This window comes from Nicotiana tabacum, chromosome 3 (assembly GCF_000715075.1).
Source record: "Nicotiana tabacum cultivar K326 chromosome 3, ASM71507v2, whole genome shotgun sequence".
NCBI lineage: Eukaryota > Viridiplantae > Streptophyta > Magnoliopsida > Solanales > Solanaceae > Nicotiana > Nicotiana tabacum.
The window spans coordinates 129,171,907-129,191,245 of NC_134082.1; positions in this window are offsets into that span (position 1 = coordinate 129,171,907).

Below are 19,339 nucleotides of genomic sequence, written 5' to 3' on the forward strand. Positions count from 1 at the left end.
CTATTCCTCGGGGGTTGGCCCATTTCCTAGCTCATCCTGAACAGGGGGAGTCGATGTTGGTGCCACATCGTTTACTGCAAACATATCCTTTGCTACATGTTGTTCTCCGTACACCGTTTTATACCGTCTGTTGGGAATTTCATCATCTGGTGAAGGGTCGATGGTATCGCCCTCATGTTGTGTATCCACGGTCTCCCAAGTAAGGCGTTGTACCCCATGTCACCCTCGATGATATGGAACTTGGTGTCCTAAACTGTACCGGACACGGTGAATGGGAGGACTACTTCTCCCTTCATTGTCTCTCTTGCCATGTTGAATCCATGGAGGATTCAAGAGGTGGGTACGATCTGGTTGAGCAGTCCGAGCTGCTCCACCACCTTCGACCTGATTATGTTAGCTGAGCTACCTGGATCCACGAGCACACATTTAATTTGAATGTTATTCCAAAGAAAAGAAATTATCAACGCATCATAATGTGGTTGGGACAAGGTCCCGATGTCTTCTTCTTTAAATATAAGGGCGTCCTCGGGTATATAGCTTCGAATTTGCCTTTCTGTTGTGATGGATACTCTAGCACGTTTGAACATGGGTCCCTGTAGGACGTCAGTTCCTCCAACGATCATGTGAATGACGTGTCGAGGTTCTTCTGGCCCGTTCTTTACATGAAGCCCAACACCATTGTTTTCGTGTGCATTTGCTGAGTTAGACTTTTTTTGACCTGAAATCAAAGACCCTTGGACAAGAAAAGTGTGAAGAATAACTCGTGTTTTCAGAAAACTAGCACCAAAATAATCACTATTATTTTTAGCCCCACGGTGGGCGCCTAACTATTTACCTTGAAAATGGTAACTATAATTATATGTGATTTTGTGGTTCTAAAAATACATGATTTATCTCAATACCAGTTGTTAGGCAATAGATGCTAAGTGTAAGTGAAGAAAATAAGAAATGCAAACCAATAGAGTTACAAGGCCGAGCCTCGAGCTGGCTGGAGCAGGGCCTCGAGGTCTAGATGGGCTAATAGCAATGAGCAATTGATGAAGGACCAATGATAATAAGGGACTCAAAGATGGCCTTTTGCGGTTAATAATGAACAATAAATGAACAATGAAAGAATAAGCAATAAACGTGTAGAACACTCGTTTAAGCACAGAGCAGAGAATGTTGTATTGTATTCAATATGTTGTGTAATAATCCGAGACACTTTACAAAAATGACAAGGGTCCCCTTTATATAGGAGAGAGGATCTTTACATGGTACATGTCTAATCATGATGGGGAAATGTTATTGGTATAATTGTATAATGGTTTAATGTGGATTTGTACTATTCTTTGTAGACTCTACCAGCCCTCATCACGTGCCCTTGGGGGTCTTTCGCCTTTTCATAATAGTCGCCGATCTCCATGCTGCCTCGAGGTACGTCATAGTGAGTCTTCGATATGCCCTACCGAGGTGAGTGCCTCGAGAGAGAGCCTTGGATTGTGCTTCGATCCTATCGAGGCAGGGCTCGAAAATGCCATGGAAACCTTAAAATCGGTCTTTGCTGATTTTAACCGTATACAAGACCATCTATTCCCTTGGCAGGTAGTCTCTTTCTTATTGTTAATGTTGTTGCTCTTCCCTCTATGTCTATCCTTTATGCTGAGCCCTTCCTTCTCAATTTTTCTCTAGGTTCAGTCAGAGGATCTATGAGTAGGTTGAAGGCCCTCATACCCTTGTTCCGGAAGAGGAGGGCCACGACTCCTTCAATCTCCACCCCTATGTCAGCCATTGCCACTCCTGCCTTCATCCTAATAACAGCTGTAGTTGCTTCCACCCCCATCCCTATTCTAGCCGTCGTGAATTCTGATCCTCCCCTATTTTCACTCATCGATGAGGACAATGAAAACTCAGCTTGTGATGGATATCTTTTACCCTGAAAAAGGAAGTTCGTGGATGTGGGTGGCAGAGTCCCTTCGTCTTTTGACATCGTGGAAAGAGGTTTCACGTCATGTGAAACAATGATAATTTTTGTAAATGATGATGTTGACCCGAGTCTTGAGGCCCAGAGGCCATTAGAAGTTGATACAGGCGTGCCCTTACATTCTTCCGAGGGGAGAGAGATCGAGGAGGTGGCTGTTGGCGGCGGCCATGCACTTCTGTGACAAAAGGAGGTTTCAACCTCCTGAATAGCCGTGGATGCCTCTTCGGCTACTAAGTATAGGGGGGAAACTCTTGCTGAATATGGAGACGAGTCAGGTTCTGATGTCGATTTGGAGACTTGAGAATGATTGATGAGGGACTCACCTAGCTCAAGGTCAGGTTGGATGGAGGGTTTGAGGACCATCACAATCCCAATGGATCATGATTTGTTGGTGAACACCGAGGAGTTAGTACCTTCCCTCGACCCTCTTGTTCCGACGTAGAGGGTAAGAACCTTAAGGAGATAGATGACAATGCTCTGTCGAAGAGCATTGCCAGCCTTGCTCTCTAGGTAAGTACTAATGTAAGACCCTTTTCTAATATTTTATAACATTTTATGTTCTGAAATTTTTTCCATTGATTTGTAGACAGTAACTTTGGAAATTGAGAGTGCCCCGAGGGAGAAACAGGAAAAAGAGATCTTTATGAAGTTGAAAGGGAAATAAACTTAGTACCACGATAAATACCAGATCTCTGAAGTCGACTTCGCAAGGGCGGCGATGTTCTGGCCCTGAGGGAAGAGTTGAAGAAGAGGGATGAGGAGTTGATGCAGTCCATAGAGAAGTGTAGCATCCTCGAAAGGACATTGAGGAGAAAATAGGAGGTTCTTGAGGTTAGTAGGGGCGTAGAGGCCTAGTGCAATGATCTTCAAACCCAAGTGGTCCAGCTGCGAGGAAAATTTGAAGAGTGTTGGTTCTAGGCAGAGGCCCTTAGCAGCAAGATTGCCGAGAAATAGGAGGAGCTTGTGAAGGCAGAGTCCTCCCGGTTGGACGTTCGGAGGAAGGCAAAAATCCTTGAGTTGGAAAATAAGACTCTTCGAGCTAAGCGGGAAAATGATCAATCAACGGTGAAAGCTAAGAAGGACCAGCTTGAGGAGAGGATCAGGGAACTGGAAAAGGAGAGCTCCAACCTTCATGACTGAGTTACCGCCCTAGAGGCTGATTGGTCCGAACAACTTGCGCGCCCGTCTTCTTCCAATGCTTCTGATTTCCCTAGTATCCCTTGGGAGCTGTATGAAGAGTGGATCCATTGCGAGGCCCGAGTAGTTGTATTTTGATACTTGCACGTAGTAGGCTCTATTACTGAGGTGACCTTTGAGGATTCCCGAGTTAAGGCTCGGGAAGCTTGAGTCGCTTGTGGGTACGATCCCGCCACTCCTCAACTCAATGAGAAGGATGGGTAAGAGGGCATAGATCAGCTTGAAGAGGACTCCTGGTACGATACCATTTAACCTCAGGGCGAGGGTGATGAGGATGATGGGAATTGAGACGATGAGGGCATTGGTAGTCTCGGATGTGACACTATTGGAAATCGAGCTGATGAGGGCACAGAGGGTTGCAGTGGCGATGGCCAGTAAACAACTCTCTATTTATATGTAGAATATTAAAGTTGTTTTTTGCACCTTCTTCCATTCTTGTAATTTGTTTCTGTACTTGTATATTTTTGCTTTTGTTGTTTGCTCGTTATGCTTTCTGCTCTTTTTATTGTCGCTGCCTTCTAGCTAGTCTTAGCCTTGGGGATGAATATTTATGGGCCATATCGGTCATTTGTTTACATAGGTCGAGTATGTCTCTTCATTCAGATTTGGCTGATAGGTGTTGTTTGAACTTGGACAATTTTAATCTTTTATCAAGTTGTGGCCAAGGGCCGGTAGGTATTTGTTCAAGCTGGGTCAAACTTATCCGTTCCTTAAGTTATGGCCGAGAGTCGATAGGCATTGTTCGAACTCAGTAAAACTTAACCTTTTCGGCCTAGGGTCGATAAGTTTTTGTTCGATCTGGTCGAACTTAACCTTTTGTTAAGGTGCAGACGAGGGCTGATAGGTGTTTGTTCGAACTGGGTCAAACTTAATTTTTTGTTAAAGTGCGACCAAAGGCTGATAGGTGATTGTTCGAGCTGGGTTGAACTTAACATTTTGTTAAGGTATGGCCGAGGGCCGATATATGTTGTTCTAACTTGGTCAAAGTTAACCTTTGGTTAAGGCATGGCCGAAAGCCCATAGATGTTATTCGAATAGGGTCGAACTTAAACTTTAGCTAAGGCAAGACCAAGAGCCGATAGGTGTTGTTCGAGCTTGGTCGAGCTTAACCTTTTTTTAAGAAGATTTTTATAACCATAATTTTCTATTACTTTGACGTTGTTTCTCTAATTACATAATTGAAGAAAGATACAAACTTTTGACATTGGTTGGCGTTCCAATCCCAGTCCCGGTCTATCTAGTCCCTTCATTGTTCGACTTGTAGAGTATTGAGGAGTCGAGCAAGGAAAGAGAAACCAGTCCCTTTGCATACTTCGACTCGAAGTGTCCCTTTTGTCACCTCGTTAAAAACCTCCTTGAGAAAACCCTAATGAGACAAAACTCAAGTGAGGGAAAAAGAGTACGACTTGAGGGGCGCTTCTACATTTTAGAAGTTAAAGTATTTGAGGTGGCTGATGTTCCAATTGTTTGGTAATTGTTTTCCTTCCATTGTCTCTAGTTGGAATGAACCCTTATTTACTTTGGCTAATTTTGTACGAACCGTCCCAGTTCGTTCCCAGTTTTCCTTCTCGCGGATCTCTGCTTGCTTGGGTTTTGGCTTTGAGTATGTAGTTTCCGACTTTGAGCAGTCGGACCTTTGCTTTCTTGTTGTAATAACCCTCTACTTACTACTTTTGGGTGACCATTCTTATGTATTCCATGTATCTTCGTTCGTCGATCTCATCGGGCTCTTTCCTTCTACTCGTGTCATTCCTAGTGCCGCTTTCATGGTAGTATCTTAGGCTCAACTCTTGGATCTCAACTGCTTGACTTTTTCAGTTCTGCAGACCAGAGAGTAGGGGGTCTCTCCTGTGCTTGTCTTCAGGGAGGTCATATACACCTACAATTCTCCTGGGAGTATTTCCGGCCACAATCCCCTGGCGTCTTTGAGTTTTTTCTTCATGATGTTTAATATGGAACTTGTTGGAGGATTCTGCCTGCCCGTTATCCGCTAGGTGATAAGGGGTTGAAAATATCTTCTTAATATGCCATTTCTCAAGGAATTCGATGGTTTTCTTTCCTATGAATTCCGCTGTCGCAGCTGATCTCTTCAGGTAGGCCGAATCGATAGATAACATTTTTCCATATGAAGGCGATTACCTCTTGTTGGTGTATTTGGGAGAACGCTCCTGCTTCCACCCCTTAGTAAAATAGTAAGTTAAAACTAAAAGAAATCATACATTACCTCACCTTGCTGAGAGGGGTCCCACGATGTCTATTTCCCAATTGACGAACATCAATGGAGAGGTGACTGAGTGAAGATGTTTGCTTGCTAGGTGAATTATTGGGGTGTATTTCTGACATTGCTATCATTTCTTCAAAAATTCTAAGGCATATTTTTCATGGTGGGCCCGTAGTATCCTGCCTGTACGAGATACCTAACAAGTGCTTGATCGCCGAAATAAGCACCACAATGGCCTTTAAGGACTTCTCCAAAGACGCGTTGGGTATGGTTTGGACCCAAACACTTTGCCAAAGGGTCGCCTATATTCTCTTGTATAAGTCATTATGAAAGAGGTTATATCTGGCTGCTTGCATTCTCAGTATTCTGGCTTCCTTTTTCTCTCTTGGGAGTGTGCCATCCTATAAGTAGGCGATAATACAATTGCGCCAATCCTAAGTTACACTTACAGATCGGACCTTGATTTAGTCCAATGACGAGTTAAGGAGGTGGACTACACTTTTATCCCCGGTCCTGATGCCTTTGGTGGCTGCGGCCAATTTGGCGAGGCCGGTCGTTTTGAGATTCTGGGCACATGAGATCTGGTTAAGATGGTATTGATCGAACTTGGGCAGCAACTTTTAGATCTCGGTTTGATATTTTGCATCCTTTATTCTTTTATTTGTAAAGTCCCTGTGACTTGGTTGACTACGAGTTGTGAATCACAACAGAGTTTCAACCGCTTAGCCCCATACTTGAGTGCTAGTCTCAGTTCTGTAATTACGGCCTCATACTTGGCCTCATTGTTAGTCATGTTCGGGAATTGATAGAATATATAGGTCCACCAACTTCTATAGAGAACCAGGTTATCTATCAGGTTCGATAGTACACACACAGAGAACAAAAGTTAAATGACAAAAGGAAATTTACGTGGAAAATTCCCATCTCAACGGGATTAAAAACCACGACCTAATTTCAACTTCATGACTGAGCAACTTTCAGATTACAACCTATGCAACCTAGGAATTAAACTCTTAATCCCTCACTAACTTGTAATACACCTATTACAAGCTACTTTGCAATAACTCTATTACAAAGACTTTAAAACTTGACTAACTCTAGCCAAAACTTAAACACGCAGGTTTAAGGTTTACAAAGATGTTCCTATAGAGTGCTTCTAAATAAGCTGGACAGGACTTACAATTTGAACAACTATTACAAAGTTACAATTTAACCAAGGACACACAATAACTCGATATGGGAACTGGTTCGTAGTTGCTTCGTTCTTTGCTCTTGAGGCACTTAAGACTTGCTAGCTAAATAGTCACGTTGGTGAGCTTGTGTAAAATCTCTAAGTGTTCAAGTGTGTTGTTTTACCTCCCTTGAATGCATATATACATGTGTGACATCATTTCCAATGATGCAACCAAGGTAGGTAAGTAGTCTTCTCTGGAAAGTTGACTACATCACTGTTCTGCACAGTAGCATGTGCAGGCAGCAACTTTCCAGCTGCAGAGTTGACTTCGTACAGTCTCCTTGAGAACTGATAGGGACCTGGTCCCTCAGTTGTTCCTTCCACTCTGAGGAGTTGAATAGTATTCCACGCTGAGTCCCAACCTAAAATCTTGTGAACTTGAGTTCTTGTAAATATGTAACAGATTCCTTATCTGGTTTTGGATAGCAAGTTTGTTAGATCATCAAAACATAGAGTAAAGTACTTATAAAAAAAGTACATGTAACCTATCGGACATCTTATGGATTAGCAAATTACTTCGCCGGTGGGGACCTTGATGAATGGTGATTTTACCATTTATTTTAGTCTCTTTTCTTTAGTTTTTGTGTCCTTTAATTATAAAATGAGGTGATTTATGGTGTGCATTGTTAGATTATTAGGTACAATGAGTGTTGAAGAGAACTGAAATAAAATAAAGTGGAATTAAGCAAAAGTGAACTTCAGTGATTTCGCATATGTGAAACACAACTCACTTCTGCGAGCTCGCGTCTGCGAGTTGAGGCCTGGATCTGCTCAAATTACCAATTTTCAATTGTGATTGCATCTGTAGTTGACACTCCATATCCCCGGAGCCGCTTATGGAGCGACATGTCCTAATCTGCGGAGTATGTTGTTCTCCACAAGTTTCGCAACTGCGAATGAATGTTTGTTTTTGCGAAGTCTCACCTGCGATGATTTTTCGCAGGTGCAGTCAACGGCCTTTAGCTCTATACAAACTTGGCATTTCACATTTTCTCCATTCCAAACCCACAAATACATGAACTAGCTAATCTTTGTCATATCTTTGGCTTATTTTCAGTCTCTTAACTAGAGAAGACAAGTTTTGGAGCTAGGGTTCTTGCAGACATACTTGGGTCTTGAAGATTTGAAGCTTTTGGTTGATAATTTCCTATCCATTTATGTCCATCTCTTCATTTTCTTGATTTATATTAAATATCTAAGTGTGTATTATTTTTTCCAACACTTGAATCTTGTTTATGGGAATATTCATATTTAAAGTGTTGTAATGACCCGGCCGGTCGTTTCATGAGTTACCGCTCCGTTTCCTCCATTTTTGCTTTCTTATGTGTTGTTCAACTACATTTTATCATATCGTATTGGTTGGTTCAGGCTTGGAGTAGTTTTGGAATGTTATGAGACACTCAGTCTCTTAAGTTGGCCATTTAGTTGAAAAAGTCAACCCAAAGTTGACTTGTGAGTAAACGATCTCGGAATTTGTTTTTTATGATTCAGATAGCTTCATTAGGTGATTTGGGACTTAGGAGCGTGTTCAGAATGTAATTTGGAGATCCGTAGTAGATTTAGGCTTGAATTAGAGAAATTGGAAATTTGGCATTTTTCGGTCGGCAGTGGAAATCTTGATATATAGATCGGAATGGAATTCCGGAAATTGGAGTAGTCTATAGTGTCATTTTTGATGTGTGTACAAAATTTCAGGTCATTTGGAGTTGATCTGATAGGTTTCGGCGTCGTTTGTGGAATTTGAAAGTTTTTAAGTTCTTAGGCTTGAATCCGAGGTTGATTTGGTGTTTTATTGTTGTTTTGAGTGATTCAAAGGCTTGACTAAGTTTGAATTATGTTATGGGATGTGCTCGCATGTTTGGTTGAGGTACCGAGGGCCTCGGGTGAGTTTCGGAAGGTTATCGGACCAAATTCTTGGTTTTGAGAGTTGTAGATTTTGCTGGTTTTCTGTTGTAGAGGTTTGTTCTTCGAGTTTGTAAGAGGGCTCTCGCGTTTGCGAAGGGATGTGGAGTGAGTCAAGGGAGTTTCTCTTCACGTTCGCAATGTAGATACCGCATTCGCGAAGGGTGAGGCAGAGTATGCATTGCGAATGCGTGAGTGGAGTCGCGTTCGCAAAGAGGAGTGAGGCAGTTAGGAACCCCAGGTCCTTGGTCTATGCGTTCGCGAGGTTAGGGTCGCGTTCGCAAAAGTCTGGGCTGGCGAAGCATCACGTTTGCGTGGCAGTGATTGCGTTCGTGAAGAGTAAAGCAGAGAGGCAGCATGGTTTGGTCTACGCAAACGCGAGAGGGCGGTCGCGTTCGCGAAGAAGGAAATGCCTAGACAGAATGTATAAAAACTCATCTTCGCAATTTTTAGCCCATTTCTCACCATTTTTGAACGGTTTTAAAGCTTTTTGAGAGGGATTGAAGAGGGATTCGAAGGGAAACACTTGGAGGTAAGGTTTGGAACTCAATACTCGATTCTATGGTGATTTCTAACTAATTAGACATAAAATTGGTGGGATTTAAAGCCTAGAATTGGAGAATTAGGACTTGAAATTGGAGAGTGTAAATTGGGGATTTGAGGGGCTATTTGAGGTCCAATTTTGATGTTCTTGGTATGTATGGGCTCGTGGGAGGATAAGGATTCTATTAATGTGATTTTTATCGGATTTTGAGACATGGGCCCGGGGGTCAGGTTTGACCAATTTCGGGATTTTTGATGCAATTTGATTATTTTCGCGTGTGCTTTGTTCCCTTAGCGTATATTGATGTTATGATTCCGATTTTGGATAGATTCGAGGCGAGGCAAGGGTGTCGCGGAGTAGGATTTCATCCGGGTTGAGGTAAGTAATGATTGTAAATCTAGACCCGAGGGTATGAAACCCCGGAATTTCTTACTGTTTGATAAATGAGGTTACACACATGCTAGGTGACGGGCGTGTGGGTGTGAACCCGTAGGGATTGTGACTTGGTCCGTCCTGTAATGACTGTATAGTTGCATATTTTAATATACTTTATATGATATCCATGTGTTTTAGAAATGAATCTGTTAACTTGGGATAAATGCCATGTTTGGGGCCTTTATGTCGAACTATTTAGACCCTTAGGGGTATTTTACTACTTTTCTCACACTGTTTTGATTTGAAAGCATATCCTCAGTCATGTTTTACCTATTTATTGTTTAATCTGGTTTCATTACTCTACTTCTTAATATATGAAAACTGTTTGGGCTGAGTTTCCCTGATTTTCACTAAAATGCCAGAGTGGCTGTAAGGTTAATGACTGAGAGAGGTTGAGGTCCTAATGGTAAGGATTATATATATGTTATGGATTGGGCTACACACCGCAACAATATTTATATATATATGGATCGGGCTGCACGCCGCAGTAATATATATTGGATCGGGCTGCACGCCGCAGTGATATGACTCTTGGGCTATAGGAGCCCCTCCGGAGTCTGTATGCCCCCAGTGAGCATAGTCGACTATATATTATGGATCAGGCTGCACGCCGCAGCGATTATTATTATGAGATATCTATTGAGCCGGAGAGCTGAGTGTGAGTACTGATTGACGAGAGCTGAGTCACAAGTGACTGAGAAGCTTACCCAAGAGGCTATACTTATGAGTGATACTTTGCCCGATGGGCTTGTTTATGAGATTTTCTGTTTTCACTCTTCTTTTATACTGGGCCTCTATTGAAAAATGCTGAACAAATGTTTTAAAGGATTTTCATTGAAACGGGAGTATTTACGAGATATTTGGTTATTGAATTGCAGATTTTGAATTTGATATCTCTGTTGAGATTCTTGATAAAGTATGCATATGATTTTTTAAATGCTCGTCACTGCACTCAGACTTTATTTACTTTGGTTACTTACTGAGTTGGCGTACTCACATTACTCTCTGCACCTTGTGTGCAAACCCAGATGCCATGGCATCAAATTGAGAGTTTTCAGCAGCTTCTGTGTATTTCCGGAGTTAGTAAGGTAGTTGCACGATGTTTACAGCCCTGCCTTTCTCCTTCCTATCCAAGTACTTTATATTTCACTTATTTTGTATTAAGCAGACAGTGTTGAGTTGTACTTAGTGGCTCATGACTAGTGACAACAGATTCAGGTTGTGTTGATGTATTTACGTATTTGTTTCCGCGTATTTCTTTTGATATTTTAAAAATGAAAGATTTGAGACTTAATCTGTTTAGAAAAATGAATGTTACAAAAGATCTTCTTATTGTTCGTGTTGTTTTGGCTGGCCTAGTATTGTGATAGGCGCCATCACGACTGGGGTGTTTGGGATCGTGATAAGTTGGTATCAGAGCCTAGGTTACATAGGTCTCAAGGGTCATGAGCCGGTTTAGTAGAGTCTCGTGGATCGGTATGGAGACGTCTATACTTATCCTCGGGAGGCTGTAAAACCTTTAGGAAAACTTCACATTCTTGAAATTTCAGTCATACGAATCTGTTGATTCTAATACTACACTTATTTTATTCTATTCTCTCACAGATGGTGAGGACACGTGCTACTTGTCAGGACGGACGAACACTAGTACCACCAGTTGGGGACACTAGAGGCCAAGGTCGCGGTCGAGGCCGTGGTAGGGGCAGGTGTGTAGCCCGCACAGCAGCTAGGGCAGCACCTGCAGATCCACCTACCACCCCAGTTCAAGATCAGGTCCTAGTTGCGGATGCTCCAGTAGTACCAGCTCAGGCACTGACTGTGCCTATTGTGATTCCAGGACTTCAGGATGCCTTGGCCCAGATTCTCTCAGTGTGCACTAACCTGGCTCAGGCGTTCTCAGTTACTACAGTCACAGCTACTTCTTAGGTCGGGGGAGGCACTCAGACTCCCACTGCATGCACACCTATGCAGGTTGTGCAGGGACTTTAGACACCGGGGGCACCTCTAGCCCAATCGGTTGCACCGGCTTAGGATTTTGTGGTACCAGTCATGCCTGACGACGAGCAACGTCGATTGGAGAGGTTTCGTAGACTTCAGCCTCTGAGTTTTAGTGGTGTAGAGGGCGAGGATGCCCAGGGTTTCTTAGACAAGTGTTAGAGGGCGAGTTTTAGCAAGGCAGGGGCCGTCCGTTCAGACATGCTCAATCGGCTCATCCAGTTCATCGTAGGGCATCATCGGGCCATGGTTCTCTCAGTTCTCATCAGGGCCATTCATCACTTAGTGCCCTACCAGCCCAAAGTTTGTCCCGTGCTCCATCAGTTCTGGGTTCTTCCATGCCAGGTCCTTCTATTGATCATTCCAGTTCTAGGGGTTCCCTTCAGTCCCCGTTCCCCGCACTAGGGAGTTGTTATGAGTGTGGAGAGTTCGGAAATATGAGGAGACAATGTCCTCGTCTTCTTGGAGGTCCATCTTGATAGAGGAGTCAACCTTCGACTTCAGCTCCAGTTACTTCACCACCCGCCCAGGAAGCTAGGGGTAGGGGTCAGTCAGCTAGGGGTCACCCTAGAAGGGGAGGTCGATCCGATGGTGGTCAGGTCTGTTTCTATGCACTCCCAGCTAGACCCGATGCTATTGCTTTAGATGTCGTGATCATATGTATTGTCTCAGCTTGCCACATAGATGCTTCTGTGTTATTTGATCCTGGTTCCACTTTTTCATATGTGTCATCATATTTTGCTCGTTATTTGGATATGCCCCATGAGTCTCTTATTTCATCTGTTCGTGTATATACTCTGGTGGGCAATACTATTGTTATTCACCGCATATATTGGTTGTGTGTGGTGACTATTGGGGTCTGGAGACCCAAGTAGACCTTTTGTTACTTTGTATGGTGGACTTTGATGTGATATTGGGCATGGATTGGTTATCTCTATGTCATTCTATTTTGGACTGTCATGCTAAGACAGTGACTTTAGCTATGTCGGGTTTGCCACGAATTGAGTGGCGAGGTTCTACTGATTTTGTCACCAGTATGGTGATCTCGTTTTTGAAGGCCCAACGGATGGTTGCGAAAGGCTGTCTTGCATACTTAGCTTTTGTGAGGGACGTCAATGTAGAGACTTCTAGTATTGATTCTGTTCCAGTAGTGAGGGATTTTTTAGGAAGGCCAAGAGGCCTCGGAGATCTGGTAGTTTTGGTGGTTCTCCTTCGAAGGGTCAGTTTTAGCACGGTGGAGGTCGTCCATTCAGTGCTTAGTCAGCTTGCCTAGGTTATCATGGGGCATCATTGGGTCATGGTTCTCACAGTTCTCATCAGAGCCATTCATCACTTAGTGCCCTTCCAGCCTAGAGTTCGTCCCGTGCTCTATCAGTTCAGGGCTCTTCTTCGCCAAGTGCATATGTTAGTCATTCTGGTGCTAGGGGTTCCCTTCATTCCCCATCTCCAGCACTAGGGAGTTGTTATGAGTGTGGAGAGTCGGGTCACATGTTGAGGTAGTGTCCTCATCGTCTTGGAGGTTCATCTCAGCAGAGGAGTCAGCCATCGGCTTCAACGCCAGCTACTTCACCACCACCCACCCAGCCAGCTAGGGATGGAGGTTAGTCAGCTAGGGGTCGCTCTAGAGGGGGAGGTCGATCAGGTGGTGGTCAGGCCCGTTTATATGCACTCCAAGCTAGACCCGATGCTATTGCTTTAGATGCTATAATTGCATGTATTGTTTTAGTCTGCCACAGAGATGCCTCTGTGTTATTTGATCTCAGTTCCACTTTTTCATATGTGTCATCATATTTTGCTCGCTATTTGGATACGCCCCGTGAGTCGCTTTTTTCATCTATTCATGTATCTACTCCGACGGTCTATACTATTGTTGTGGACCATGTGTACCGATCGTGTGTGGTGACTATTTGGGGTCTAGAGACCCGAGTGGACCTATTATTACTTTGTATGGTGGACTTTGATGTGATGTTGGTCATGGATTAGCTATCTTCGTGTCGTGCTATTTTGGACTGTCATGCTAAGACAGTGACGTTGGCTATGCCGGGTGTACTACGGATCGAGTGGCGAGGTTCGACTGATTTTGTCCCCAGTAGGGTGATTTCGTTCTTGAAGGCCCAGCGGATGGTTGGGAAAGGTTGTCTTTCATACTTAGCCTTTGTGAGGGATATTAATGCAGAGACTCCTACTATTGATTCTATTCCTGTAGTGAGGGATTTTCCTGATATGTTTCCTGCAAACCTGCCAGGCATGCCACCGAACAGGGATATTAATTTTGGTATTGATCTGGTGCCGAGCACTAAGCCCATTTCTATTCTATCGTACCGTATGGCACCAGCGGAGTTGAAGGAGCAACTTCAGGAACTCCTTGATAAGGGGTTTATTCGGCCTAGTGTGTCGCCTTAGGGTGCGCCTGTATTATTTGTGAAGAAGAAGGATGGCACGGTGATTATGTGCATTGATTACAGGCAGTTGAACAAAGTAACAATCAAGAACAAGTATCCTTTGCCTCGTATCGATGATTTGTTTGGCCAGCTTCAGGGAGCGAGAGTATTCTCCAAGATTGACCTCAGTTCAGGTTATCACCAGTTAAAGATCAGGGACATGGATATTCTTAACACAGTTTTCAAGACCCAATATAGTCATTATGAGTTCCTGGTGATGTCTTTTGGGTTAACCAATGCCCTAGCAGCATTCATGCATTTGATGAACAACGTGTTTCGGCCTTATCTCGACTCATTCATGTTGTTTTCATTGATGATATTCTGGTATACTCACGTAGTCAGGAGGAGCACGCGGAGCATTTGAGAGTTGTGTTGCAGAGATTGAGAGAGGAGAAGCTTTATGCAAAGTTCTCCAAGTGTGAGTTTTGGCTCAGTTCAGTGGCATTCTTGGCGCACATGGTGTCCAGTGAAGGTATTCAGGTTGATCCAAAGAAGATAGAGATGGTTCAAAGTTGGCCCAGACCATCCTCAGCAACAGAGATTCGCAAGTTTCTTGGTTTGGCTGGTAATTACCTATCAGATTGTTCAAGTATTTTCATCTATCGCATTACCTTTAACCAAGTTGACTTAAAAGGGTGCTCCTTTCATGTGGTCGGATGAGTGGGAAGAGAGCTTTCAGAAGCTCAAGACTGCCTTGACCACAGCTCCAGTGTTAGTTTTGCCATTAGTTTCAGCTTCATATACCGTGTATTGTAATGCTTCGAGAGTTGGTATTGGGTGTATGTTGATGCAGGAGGTTAGAGTTATTGCTTATGCTTCTTGTCAGTTGAAGCCCCATGAGAAGAACTACCTTGTTCATGATTTGGAGTTGGCTGCCATTGTTCATGCGTTGAACATCTGGAGACATTATTTGTATGGTGTGTCTTATGAGGTGTTTACTGATCATCGTAGCCTACAGTAGCTGTTCAAGTAGACGGATCTCAATTTGAGGCAGCAGAGATGGTTGGAGCTGCTAAAGGACTATGATATTACTATTTTGTACCATCCGGGGAAGGCCAATATGGTGGCCGATGCTTTGAGTAGGAAGGCGGTGAGTATGGGGAGTTTGGAATATATTCTAGTTGGGGAGATACCTCTTGTAGTTGATGTTCAGGCCTTGGCCAATCGGTTCGTGAGGTTAGATATTTTGAAGCCCAGTCGGGTATTGGCTTGGGTGATTTCTCGGTCTTCCTTATTTGATCGCATCAGAGAGTGCCAGTATGATGATCCTCATTTGCTTGTCCTTAAGGACAGAGTTCAGCATGACGATGCTAGAGATGTGACTATTGGTGATGATGGGGTGTTGAGGATGCAAGGCCAGATATGTGTGCCAAATGTAGATGGACTTCGGTAGTTGATTCTAGAGGAGGCTCATAGCTCGTGGTATTCTATTTATCCAGGTGCCGCGAAGATGTATCAGGATCTGAGACAGCATTATTGGTGGAGAAGAATGAAGAAGGGCATTATAGGATTTGTAGCTCGGTATCTCAATTGTCAGCAAGTGAAATATGAGCATCAGAGATTGGGTGGCTTGCTTTAGCAGATGGATATTCCAGAGTGGAAGTGGGAGTGGATCACCATGGACTTTGTAGTTGGGCTCCCATGGACTTTGAAGAAGTTCAATGCTATTTGGGTGATTGTGGATCGACTGACCAAGTCCGCGCACTTCATTCCGGTGTGTACTGCCTATTCTTCAGAGCAGTTGGCAGAGATATATATCTGGGAGGTTGTTCGGTTGTATGGTGTCCTAGTTTCCATCATTTCAGATAGAGGTACTCAGTTTACTTCATAGTTTTGGAGGTCGGTGCAGCGAGAGTTGGGTACTCAAGTTGAGTTGAGCACAGCTTTTCACCCTCAGACGGATAGGAAGTCTGAGCGCACTATTCTGATATTGGAGGACTTGTTGCGTGCTTGTGTCATTGATTTTGGAGGGTAATGAGATCAGTTTCTACTGCTCACAGAGTTTGCTTATAACAACAGTTATTAGTCGAGTATTCAGATGGCTCCATATGAGGCTTTATATGGGAGGCGGTGTAGATCTCCAGTTGGTTGGTTTGAGCCCGACGAGGCTAGACTTTTGGGTACAGACTTGGTACAGGATGCTTTAGACAAGGTGAAGGTGATTCAGGAGAGGCTTCGTACAGCACAGTCGAGACAAAAGACTTATGCTGATAGGAAGGTTCGTGATGTGTCCTACATAGTTGGTGAGAAGGTTCTATTGAAGGTTTCACCCATGAAGGGTGTTATGAGATTTGGGAAGAAGGGTAAATTGAGACCTCAGTTCATTGGGCCTTTTGAGGTGCTTCAGAGGATTGGGGAGGTGGCTTATGAGCTTGGTTTTCCACCTAGCTTATCGAGTGTGCATCTGGTATCTCATGTTTCTATGCTCCGGAAGTATATTGGCAATTCGTCTCATGTTTTGGATTTCAGCAGGGTTCAGTTAGATGATGATTGACTTGTGATATAGAGCCAGTAGCTATTTTGGAGCGTCAGGTCCGAAAGTTGAGGTCAAAGTATATAGCTTTAGTGAAAGTGCAGTGGAGGGGTCGGCCCGTGGAGGAGGCTACCTGGGAGATCGAGTGGGAGATGCGGAGCAGATATGCTCACCTATTTGAGACTTCAGGTATGTTTCTTGACCCGTTCGACGTTTGTTTAAGAGGGGGAGGATGTAACGACCCGGCCGGTCGTTTCATGAGTTACCACTCCATTTTCCCCATTTCTTCTTCTTATTGTCTTGTTCAGTTGTATTATGTGATATCGGGTTGGTTGGTTTGGGTTCGTAGAGGTTTTGGAAAGGAATGAGACACTTAGTCTCTTTTGAGTAAGCTTAGGTTGGAAAAGTCAATCGGCTATTGACTTATGTGAAAAAGGGATCGGAAGTGAATTCTGATGGTTTGGCTAGCTTCGGGAGGTGATTTAGGACTTAGGAGCATGATCGGAATGTGTATTGGAGGTCCGAAGTAGATTTAGGCTTGAATTGGCGAAATTGGAATTTTGGCGTTTTCCGGTTGATAGGTGAGATTTTGATATAGGGGTCAGAATGAAATTTTGGAGTTGGAGTAGGTCCGTTGTGTCATTTTTGACGTGTGTACAAAATTTCATGTCATTCGGACGAGGTTTGATAGACTTTTTGATCGAAAGTGGAATTTAGAAGTTTGTCTTAGGCTTGAATCCGATGTCAATTTGGTATTTTGATGTTGTTTTGAGCGTTCTGAAGGTTGGAACAAGTTTTAATGAGGTTATGGGATATGTTGGCATGTTTGGTTGAGGTCCCGAAGGCCTCGGGTGAGTTTTGGGTGGTTGAATGGATCAAATTCATGTTGGAAAAGTTGCAGAAAATCTGATGTTGGTGTTGCAGACATCTAGCCTTCGCGTTCTCGAGTGGGATCTCGCATTCACGAAGGGTTAGGGTGTGAGACAGGAAGTTTGGCCTTTGCGTTCGTAAAGGGTTAGGTGCAGTGTTCATCACGATGAGTTTCCCGCATTCGCGTAGAGTAAATGGGAGCAGCTGGGTCCAGGTTCATTGTGCTTCGCGTTCGCGAGATAGGTGTCGCATTCGCGATGGGTTGAGGAGCTGAAGCTTCGCATTCGCGTTCAGGATGTCACGTTCGCGATGAAGAATTTAAGTGGTCAACGGATTTTGTGCTTCGCGAATGCGAGGCGTTGACCGCGTTCGTGAAGAAGGAAAGGGTCACCTGGGTAAAATGTTTAAATAGCCATTGTCCGCGATTTTGGGTCTAAATTTCACCATTTTTGAGCGATTTTGGAGCTTTTTGAGTAGGATTGAAGAGGGAATCAAGGGGAAACACTTGGAGTTAATATTTATGGACTTAATACTCGATCCTATTGTGATTTCTACCTAATTAAACATGAAATTTATGGAATCTAAAGCCTAAAATTGGGGAGTTAGGGCTTGGAACTTAAGACTTTGATTTGAGGATTTGAAGGGTCGTTTGTAGTCGTATTTTGATGTATTTCATATGTATGAAATCGTGAGAGTGTAAGGATTCTAGTTTTGTGATTTTTATCGAAATCCGAGATGTGGACTTGGGGGTCGGGTTTGGCCAATTTCGGGATTTTTGATATAAATTGGTTATTTTCGAGTGGGCTTTGTTCCCTTAGCATATTTTGATGGTATAAATTTGTTTTTGGTTAGATTTGGAGCATCTGGAGGCCGAGTCGAGAGGCAAAGGCATCGCGAGATAGAGTTTGGACTGGATAGAGGTAAGTAATGATTGTAAATATTGTCCTGAGGGTATGAAACCCCGGATTTCACATTGTTCTGCTACTTTGAGGTGATACACACACTAGATGATGAGCGTGGGGCCGTGCACCGTTAAGGATTGTGACTTAGTCTGTCCTATATAACTTTTCATTCGCGTATTTGATTAAAAACTGTTTGATATCATTGTGTTTTGGAAAGTATTATCGTGTTTTGGGCTGAATGCCATATTTGGGCCTTGTGCCAATTGTTTTGGACCCTTAGGGGATTTTTACTAATATTTTGACTTCATATTTGTAGTCAGTCATGCTGTGTTCTACTGTTTTCATAACTCAATTGTATTTACTCTGTTTTGATATTTTAAATGATATTTTGGGCTAAACATCATGTTTTAATGTTGCCGAGTGGCTTGAGAGATTTCTGACTGAGTGAGGCCAAGGGCCTATGTTGTGAGGATATTATGGGATCGGGATGCACGTTGCAGCAGTGTTGTACTGATTCATGATTATGAGACCGAGGGCCTGATTTGTTACGCCACGAGGTGGCTTGTTATACCGAGGGCCAGTTTGATTATGCCATGAGATGGATTATTATAGCACTTGGGTTGTAGGAGCCCCTCCAGAGTCTTCACACCCCTACTGAGCGCGGGTACCCAGTGTGAGATGTGATATTGCTCGAGGGGATGTTTTTGTTTCATGTTATTGCTCGAAGGGCTGATACGAGTGATTGTGAGGTAGCCTGAGGGGCTGGTTCAGTTGGTATTTTGCCCGAGGGGCGGTTATGGTACTTGTTTTGCCTGAGGGGATGACTTATGTTTCTATCCTTTTCTCACTATTTTCATCACTTGTTTGAACTACTGAAAGATGTTTTTAAAAGGTTTTTACTGAACTGAGATGTTTTTACGAGTTCTACTATTTTACTGCATTGTTCTGGATTTATATCGTTTTGTTGTAGTATTATGTTGTATTTTACGTGTTTTCTTACTGCTCAGTTGCCTTTACTTTTATTACTTACTGAGCTGGCACACTCACATTACTCCCTGAGCCCTGTGTGCAGCTCCAGGAGTCTCTGGTCACGCTAGCGAGTGCTGATTTGCCTTCCAACAGGCTTGTTCGGAGTTGACTAAGTTACAGCTCGGCGTTTGCA